This window comes from Acanthopagrus latus, chromosome 6 (genome assembly GCF_904848185.1).
Source record: "Acanthopagrus latus isolate v.2019 chromosome 6, fAcaLat1.1, whole genome shotgun sequence".
NCBI classification, from domain to species: domain Eukaryota; kingdom Metazoa; phylum Chordata; class Actinopteri; order Spariformes; family Sparidae; genus Acanthopagrus; species Acanthopagrus latus.
Window position 1 is genome coordinate 1,675,491 of NC_051044.1, and position 7,552 is coordinate 1,683,042.

The 7,552-nt window shown below is 45.8% G+C and overlaps 1 protein-coding gene across 1 annotated transcript in view; it reads left to right on the forward strand.

Annotated features, from left to right (window-relative positions):
• Positions 1–7,552, forward strand: part of si:dkey-49n23.1 (semaphorin-3D) — a 64,760-nt gene that overhangs the window by 436 nt on the left and 56,772 nt on the right. The gene's annotated exons all lie outside the window — the stretch shown is intronic.

The window sequence follows — 7,552 nt, forward strand, 5'->3', positions numbered from 1 at the left end:
TGAAGAGTTCTGGTGGTCCTTGAGGAGTTTCCAGGGTCCTTGAAGAATCAGTTATTGGTTATTGATCGAGTTTCAATGAGTTTTATTGAAGAGGCGCTGGTGGTCATTGGAAGGAGTCCTTGAAGGAGGCAGGTGTGGTCATTGAGAATATTCCAGGAGTCCTTAGTTTTGGTCAGTGAAGAGGTTCCAGGAGTCCTTGGAAAGGTTTTGGTGGTCACTGAGCAGTGCCTGGAAGTGTTTTTGTGATTTAAGGTGTTCCAGGAGGTTTTGAAAATGTCCTGGTGTTAACTGGGGCAGTTTCAAGGGTTCTGGAGGAGGTTTTGTTGGTCATCGTATGTTTCCTGGAGTTTGTGTAAGACGTAGACGGTCATTGAGTAAATTCCAGGCGTCCTTGTTTGAGTTTTGGTCACTGAAGATGTTCCAGGGGGTCATTGGAGGTTTTGGTGGTCAAGAACTCTTTCCTGGAGTTCTTACAACAGTGTAGGTGGTCATTGAGGATTTTTACAGGAGTCATTAATGACTTTCCAGGAGTCTTTGTATGAGTTTTGGTTCAGAAAGTTGTTTTCAGATATTTGTGGTAATTAATCGTCTTCCAGGACTTATTGTGGAAGTTTTGGTGGCCATTGAAATGTTTCAAGGGCTGTTAGATGTGATTCAGTTTAATGAGGAGTTCATGTTCGACACCTCACACCTTTCTGTTCACCACACAGCTGATGTGATGAAACTCTGAGTGAGTTTATTAACAAACTGTCCTCAGGTCAGTGTGGCGGCCGAGCTGTCTGTCTGTCTGTCTGTCTGTGAGTAAACGTCCCCTGATTGTCCGCTGCCTTTTCCTGTTATGAGTTCAACACCCCCTCTGCTGTACAATCTGTGAGGGGGAAGGCTGTTTCCTGCCGTGTGTGTGTGTGTGTGTGTGTGTGTGTGTGTGTGTGTGTGTGTGTGTGTGTGTGCGTGTGTGTGTGTGTGTGTGTGTGTGTGTGTGTGTGTGTGTGTGTGGGGATTGTTGTTTTCCTGCCTGTATTGTGTCTCCTGTCAGACGGTAGCTCTGCTGTCGTGATGATAATGGAGTGACACACAGGTCCACCTGTAGGATGTGTGTGTGTGTGTGTGTGTGTGTGTGTGTGTGTGTGTATAAACATGTGCATTTACTTCAGAACAGTTTGTAGGTACTTGTGTTTCACTTTGGTGTTTACACTGCTACACTGCTGAAAATGGAAAAACTAAAAACAACATAAATATCAAAATATATAAAATTCAAACTTTTTTATTTTGATAAACATTTCGAGCTGCATTTGTATTGTTTTATCATTTTAGTCCAAAGTGACATTTTCTCATTTCTGCCAGTTTTATCTGACAGTCCAGTTTCATTTTCATTGATGAAAAGTGTCTCCAGAGGAGAGGAGGCTGCAGAGACACTCAGCATGGCTCATTTTGTGAGAGCCAGTGGATTTCTGAACGATGTTTGAAGCTGCTGCAGAGCTGCAGAGTGTCTGTACCTGCTGGGAGCTGAGTGGAGGCTGTTGAAGCCACTTGACTTCCTCTCAGTCGGAGTCGATCATCCGGAGGAGCTCAGTGGAAGTCGCCACTCGACCGAACGAGAGTCCGGCTTTAAAAAGAGAAGTGTCAGTAACAGAGAGGGATCAGCCAGCGCGCTGCAGACTCTCTGCTCGTGTTTTCAGAAGCTGATTCTAGTCGAGCGTCACATCACGCTGAGACTGGAATCAACAAAGACTGCAGATAAAACGTCTTATCTGATGGCTGCCGGCCAACGAGAGGTGAAGCTCAAAGCTGCAGCACTTCTGCTCTGACTGGGTTTTTGTTTCAGTGGATTTGACTCTGCAGGAGGAATATTGAGTCAGAAGTGTTTCTGCACCATAGTTCTGCTAACTTTACTTTACTTTAGATCTGAGTATTTCTACCCGGGGGAAGTTTTTATGCATGTCTGTGAGCTGGTTTTGTCTCTTTTTCTTCTTCTCAGAACTTTATTGGAGGTAAATAACTGGTTGTGTTTGTGGTTCAGACCTCCTGCAGCTTCGTGTAACGTGCTTCACAGTTGGAGTGAAACATGGACGCTGATGACGCTGATGACGTTGATGATGTTGATGACGCTGATGACGCTGATGACGTTGATGACGTTGATGACGTTGATGACGTTGATGACGTTGATGACGTTGATGACGCTGATGACGCTGATGACGTTGATGACGTTGATGACATTGATGACGTTGATGACGTTGATGACGTTGATGACGTTGATGATGTTGATGACGCTGATGACGCTGATGACGTTGATGACGTTGATGACGTTGATGACGTTGATGACGTTGATGACGTTGATGACGTTGATGACGTTGATGACGCTGATGACGCTGATGACGTTGATGATGTTGATGATGTTGATGACGTTGATGACGCTGATGACGTTGATGACTTTGGCTGTGACAGGACTGAGCCTGACACACCTGTCGGTCGCAGGTAGTTTCTCTGTGTGTGAGATCTCGTTCATGTTTCCTGCAGTCAGAACAGACTTTGTCTGTTTCTCTCTTTGATCGTCGTACAACTTCCCACATGCGTCTCTGAAATGTGCTTCTCATTCTCCGCGGTACAAAGCGTGTCTCTTCGGAGGACGCCGTGAACATCCGTTTGAAGCGCAGGTCTGTTTCTCATCTGGTCTTTTCTGGGTTTGACGCCAGTTCTTCCTTCGCCTGACTTCTCCATCTGCAGACGTGGGCTGGCGGCAGGACGGTGAGACGGCTTCCTCAGACTCCCCGAGGCAGAAAGTGTTCACATCGAGATTCACTTCACGGCTGAGCTGCAGAATTAAAGTGAAGTCTCTGATAAAGTCTGAGATCGGCTGCAGCAGCCTGTTGAAGCCTGCGATAACAGCACACAAATCTCTGTGAAGCTTTTATTTGACCTTTAACCTTCAATATTCATAAACATGCTGCCTGATGAGGTCTAACGCTGTTCGCCTGAGTTAAGACTCCAGGCCGACGTGGGACGATGGCAGGAGGAGACTTTACATCACTTTTAATGGAGGAGCTGACGGAGTGCGTCCAGTCAGCGTCGGGGACGTCGACTGTCTCACAAAGTCACTTGTAAAACCTTTTATATCCTCACAGGCCGAGTTTACATTAGTGAAGGAAACCAGACGAGAAACAGGAGCAGCGGTGATAAACGTCGGAGGGAGTTCCCTCAATAAACAAGGACTTTATTACCACGTAGAACAAATTATCTGTAGAGATTCATTCTTTCCTCAATCAGTGAGATTGAAATATTAGAACGTCCAGATTAATGTCATCACTAATGGAAGATAATATTCAGGAGAGTCTTCATTTGAATCAAACCACCAGAAGTCTCACAGAAAAGCGGTTATAATGGAAGAATATCATCAGGAACAGTAACAACATGAGAGGAGTGAATTTATCCACTCACACGGTTCATTCTTCATGATTCATCCATCTGTTAATTTCCTGATCGATGGTGAAGCTGCTCACAAAGAAAGATGGCAGTGTTGAGACGTAATCAATTATTATTGATGAGCGTGACGGAGTATCTTTACTTTTGCTTGAGTTTGCCTTCTTGGTACTTTATACACTGATACTGAGTATGATGACTGTTGTCTTGACGTCAGGTGAGTGTCTGTGGTTCTGGTTCTTCTGGTGTGTCAGATACCGCCGGGCCTTCAGCGTCATCAGCTGCTCTGATTGGTTGTTCAGCTCAGTCAGTTAGTGCTAATGAAGAGTCGCTGTGGTTTCTGTGAGTTCACCCCTCTGGTTCAGTTTCTCCTGCGTTATCGTATCAAAGGTTTGTTTACCTGCAGACTTCTGGTTTCACTTTCTGAATGACAGATACAGACTTCTGCCACCTGGTGGTGAGGAGAATCATCTCCAACGATCAGACTTTGTTTGGTCCTGAAACATCTGGACTCCCAGTGACTGTTGGTGTTGTTACGTACGTACATACAGACGTGTGTGTTGTGTATCGTCTGTGTAATGTATATCTGGTTTGGGAATGTCACTTATGAACAAGATTGATGATGAAACAACATGAAGTGTGTTACACCCTGATCCAGCTGCACACACACCGACACACACCGGCCTCGTGTGTCAATGTTAATGAATTAAATTCTCTTTTCTTGTAAAGAGACTTAAACTTCCCACGATGCACTGCTCCACGCCCATGTCCTCTTCTGTTGGGACAGTTTTTTTTACATTCAGTTACAGACTCTCTGTTGTGATTATTCCCACAGCGAGAGTCACAATCATGTTTGTGTGTGTTGGCGTGAATCCTGGACGAGTCGCGTGACGTCTCCTCGGTGGTGTGACGTCACGTTTGAAGCTGAATGTTATAGATCCAGTTTGTGTCTCATCCAAACTCAAAGAAACTCAATAAAGAAGGCAGACACGTTCGTCCTGGTCCATCATCTGTTTCCCTCCACTTAGTGGGTTTGTGATGATGGCAGCCGGGCCGCCTCCCAGCAGCCCCTCCTGCAGGACCTCGGGACATTCCCAGCCCAGATGGGATAATGAATCTCTCCGGCTTGTAATGGGTCCACCCTGGTCCACCCTGGGGTCTCCTTCCAGTCCGATCAGCCCGAAATACCTTCCCCCGAGGCCGGGAGGCATCTCGATCACATGCCTGAGGCCACATGTCTGCACAGCGTCCCTCTTTTGGTCGTTACTCTGAGCTCATGACCACAGCTGACGGCTCAGGGCCTCAACCATCAGGCTCAGCTGCTGCATCAGGCTCAGCTGCCGCATCAGGCTCAGCTGCTGCATCAGGCTCCATCGTAGAAGCAAAACCCGGAGAAGGTTAGCTGCCTCACTTGGGTAGCAACTCATTCTTAACCTGAAGAGGCAAATCCACCATGTTAGCAGCTTCAGGTGTGCAGCCACATCACAGCTACTGGCTGCAAACCTTCATGGTTTTGTCACGAGGTGGAAACTGAAGCTGTGTTGTCTTTTTATAATGTCCACGCCTTAAAGTCCGAGTTGACTCGGAGGTTTTCACCTCTCTTCTGTTTGTAAAGTAAATTCTTTACAGCTTCAGCTGACGGTGTATTTAAGCAGAAGATTTATGAGCACAGATGCTGTTTCCAACAACCCTCTGCTTGACGCTCGCCCTCCTGCAGCAGTTATTTCTGCCCTGTATCACTCCAGACTTTTGTCGCTCCACGGGGGAAATCTGAGGTTAAGTGCCTTGCTCAGTAGCCGATGAGGGAGGGGAAGCAGCTCCTCCGCTGCCCACTCCCAGATTGTTCCAGGCTCAGAGACGACCCCACCCTTCACCTCCGGGCAGGTTTCTTCCAGTTTCATCATCCCGTGTGTTGCCTGCTCAGGCCGATCACCGGGTCAACACCACAAAATAAAACATCCAGAGCCGCGATTAAAACTGCATTCTGCCCTGAAACCACAGCTGAACACACACACATACACACACATACACACACACACACACACATACACACACACACCCCAAATATGCAGCCACGCCACACTGATGAAGAGCCCAGAACAACATCCTCCTCATCCTCCGTGTCATTAAATAAATCTTTCTTCTTCTGCTGCTGCTGCTCAACCCACAGTGATCCGGCTCAGGGACCCTTGTGTGTTTAGAGAGGTACACACACACACACACACACACACACACACACACACACACACACACACACACACACACACGCACACACACACACACACTTAGAAATTCCCCATCTTTCTCAGCAGCAGCGCTTTCTTTTTTTTTTTTTTTTACCACAGAGGACACAGAAAACACAACACACACCCTGAAGAATGAGACACACAGACTGAGAACATAAAACATAATGTTAACTCACTGTGCTTACTGTCTGTACATTCCCACAGTGTGTGTGTGTGTGTGTGTGTGTGTGTGTGTGTGTGTGTCCTCGAGGCGATTCACAGACATAGAATGACTCTATTGTGGTTGACGGTCGTTAGGATGCTCTGTGTGTGTTTTGTTGTTTTTCCTTCCTACTCTGCTGTTTCCTGTGTGTGTGTGTGTGTGTGTGTGTGTGTGTGTGTGTGTGTGAGAAAGACATTTCTCTGTAATGTATAACAGAGAGAGTAAAGACAGAAACAGAGCTGCATTAAAAACACTTTCTGGTCGACTTTTACTTTCTTTTCTTTCGAGCAGAGTTACATCAACTATCAGACGCTCTTCAGACACTCTGTCCGTTTACAATCTGATTGTGATCTGACTGATTCTCAGCAGTCACAGTTGTTGTAATGCCATCAGTAAAAAGACCGGAGAACTTACCACACATTCACACATTCATGCTGTGAAATGGTGAATTTTAATCTAAAAACTCTTTTTCTCCTGTAATCTGGGTGAATAAGAACTGATTTATGATCCTTTGATTAATCTAAACTTTGACCTGCATATAAATTAAGTTTAAAAAATAGATAAATGTGAGAATTCAGTCTCTGATTTCAGGACTGACTCTCAGAACAACACGTCCGTTTGATCATTAAAACTTTAACTTTGATCTTTTACAATATTATTATATATCAAACATCAGAAGCGTGTTGATCAGATAATGAGTCTAAGCTGACGGAGAGCGGACCACCCAGTGAGGCCGACACCAGTGTCTCCGCCTCCCCAGAGGACGTGACAGCTGAGCAGCTCGGGTTGATGTATCAGCTGCCTGACGAGGAGCCGAGACAGCCGGGTCGCTGCAGAGGATGCTCGGCCTTAAAGAGAAGGTCAGGACCCAGTGTGGGTCACTGGCCTGGTTCTGCTGGGGCCCCTGCACGACAACAATGGAGGAGATTAACTCTGAGATGTCGTGTTCACCGTGAGAGGGAGAGCTGCTGCTGTGGGGTCCGACGAGATGACGGACAGAGAAAATAAAACAAGCTGTGGATCCAAACTGAACGTCTCGCTGTGAAACGACTTGTGATCTCCTGACTTTTCCTCTGGCGCCAACATGAAGCTGACGAATGTGATCCTGAGTCACAACAACCGTCAGATGAATAATATCAGACATGCACGTTCACGTCTCCCTCACAGTTACAAATTAATTGTACGTTTGATTTTATTCGATACTTCCTTCTTCCGTTTTATGATGAAATACCTGCAGAACTAACGACACGTCCATCCGCCTCAGTTGATGGCTGCTAATAAGCTAATGTTAGCATGCTAACGAGCTAAACTGAGGAAGTGAACATCGTAGAGACGGAGACAGAGACGGAGACAGACAGATCATCAGGGCAGATGTTCAGCATTAATCTGAATCTGAGAGGCAACTACAGTCATTTTTACAGTTTGTTTTGCTCCCTGAATGATCTTCATCCATTCTGAATGTTTAAGAATGGATTTCACAGCCATATAGACGGTATAATATGCTGATTTACCATTTAATCCGTCAAACACGTGAAGTAAAGAGACAATAATCAAACTAATATCTACTTCAGTTTGTCATTAATCACCAAGTTCATCTCGTCCAGACGTTGTGTGTTTATTGGACGTTCGCTCTGAATCACAGCCAGATGAGTTAATGACTTAATTAATCAACATGTTTGTTTTAAGT